Genomic DNA, 2,118 nt, shown 5'->3' with positions numbered 1-2,118 from the left:
CAACCCCACATCAGACAGAGGACTTATCTCCAAAATATATAAAGAAATCAAGAAACTAGACATCAAAATACTAAATAATCCAATAAAAAATGGGGTACAGATCTAAAAAGAGAAATCTCAACAGAAGAATCTCAAATGGCCAAAAGACACTTAAGGAAATGTTCAACATCTTTAACCATTAGAAAAATGCAAATCAGACTGACGGGAGGGCCAGGTGGTAAGCAAGATGGCACAGACTCAGGGCACCAAGAGGAAAGTCTGTTACTACTACGACGGTGATGTTGGAAATTACTATTATGGACAAGGCCACCCAATGAAGCCTCACTGAATCCGCATGACTCACAATTTGCTGCTCAACTATGGTCTCTACCGAAAAATGGGAATCTATCATCCTCACAAAGCCAATGCTGAGGAGATGACCAAGTACCACAGTGATGACATTAAATTCTTGTGTTCCATTCGCCCAGATAACATGTCTGAGTACAGCAAGCAGATGCAGAGATTCAACGTTGGTGAGGACTGTCCGGTATTTGATGGCTTGTTTGAGTTCTGTCAGCTGTCTACTGGTGGCTCTGTGGCAAGTGCTGTGAAACTTAAAGCAGCAGACAGGCATCGCTGTGAACTGGGCTGGGGTCTACATCACGCAAAGAAATCCGAAGCATCCGGTTTCTGTTACGTCAGTGATATCGTCTTGGCCATCCTGGAACTGCTAAAGTATCACCAGAGGGTGCTGTATGTTGACATTGATATTCACCATGGCGATGGTGTGGAAGAGGCTTTCTATACCACAGACCGGGCCATGACTGTGTCCTTTCATAAATATGGAGATTACTTCCCAGGAACTGGGGACCTACGGGATATTGGGGCTGGCAAATGCAAGTACTATGCTGTTAACTACCCTCTCTGAGATGGGATTGATGACGAGTCCTGTGAAGCCATTTTCAAGCCAGTCATGTCCAAAGTAATGGAGATGTTCCAGCCTAGTGCAGTAGTCTTACAGTATGGCTCAGATTCCCTATCTGGAGACCGGTTAGGTTGTTTCAATCTGACCATCAAAGGGCATGCCAAGTGTGTGGAGTTTGTCAAGAGTTTCAACTTGCCTATGCTAATGCTGGGAAGAGGTGGATATACAATCTGTATTGTTGCTCGGTGCTGGACTTATGAAACAGCTGCGGCCCTGGACACAGAGATCCCTAACAAGCTACCATACAATGACTACTTTGCATACTTTGGACCGGACTTCAAGCTTCACATCAGCCCTTTCAATATGACCAACCAGAACACTAACGAATACCTGGAGAAAATCAAGCAGAGGCTCTTTGAGAACTTGAGAATGCTGCCCCATGCGTCTGGTGTCCAAATGCAGGCAATACCTGAGGATGCCATCCCAGAGGAGAGTGGTGATGAGGACGAAGAAGACCCTGACAAACGCATCTCCATCTGCTCTTCTGACAAACGAATTGTCTGTGAGGAAGAATTCTCCGAATCGGATGAGGAGGGAGAAGGTGGTCGCAAGAACTCTTCTAACTTCAAAAAAGCCAAAAGAGTCAAAACAGAGGATGAAAAAGACAAAGATCCAGAAGAGAAAAAAGAAGTCACTGAAGAAGACCAAGGAGGAGAAGCCAGAAGCCAAAGGATTCAAAGAATCCTACGGCTCTGGCCTCTCCCCAAGTTCCCCACTTCTCCCCAATCTCAGATTTTATATTTTCTATTCATCTGTGTATTTGTGAGGAGCCGCCCTCGCTATCGCTATTGCCGTTAGAAGATGGCGCTGACATCTGCTGTCAGTTGGAGTTAACCGTTAGAAGATGGCGCTGACATCTGCTGTCAGTTGGAGTTAACCGTTTAAGCTGTGCCTCTCCCGTGGCGTCATCTGGGGTGATGTGCAAACCACCAATCCCGGCTCTACACGTCTCACTCGGAGCTCCTAGGCTTATATAAGGGGCTGGGTTTCTTAGCTTGGGGTCTCCCTCTAAGAAGCTGATCATCTATCTCTCAAGATGCATTAAAGCTTTACTGCAGAAGGATCCGAGTGTTCTGCGTCGTTCTTGCTGGCGAGATGGTAGCGCGGGACATCTGGTGCCGAAACCCGGGAACTCTTCAACATCGCCGGCGCCG

The 2,118-nt window shown here is 46.6% G+C and overlaps 1 pseudogene; it reads left to right on the top strand.

Moving 5' to 3' along the window:
* The first annotated feature begins 226 nt into the window (after window positions 1–226).
* On the top strand, window positions 227–1,709 carry LOC101822459 (annotated as a pseudogene).
* The last annotated feature ends 409 nt before the right edge of the window (window positions 1,710–2,118 follow it).

The sequence above is a fragment of the Mesocricetus auratus genome, unplaced genomic scaffold (assembly GCF_017639785.1).
Source record: "Mesocricetus auratus isolate SY011 unplaced genomic scaffold, BCM_Maur_2.0 Super-Scaffold_100011, whole genome shotgun sequence".
Taxonomy (NCBI): domain Eukaryota; kingdom Metazoa; phylum Chordata; class Mammalia; order Rodentia; family Cricetidae; genus Mesocricetus; species Mesocricetus auratus.
Note: the sequence above shows the minus strand (reverse complement) of the source record. Positions and strands in the feature narration are given on the sequence as shown.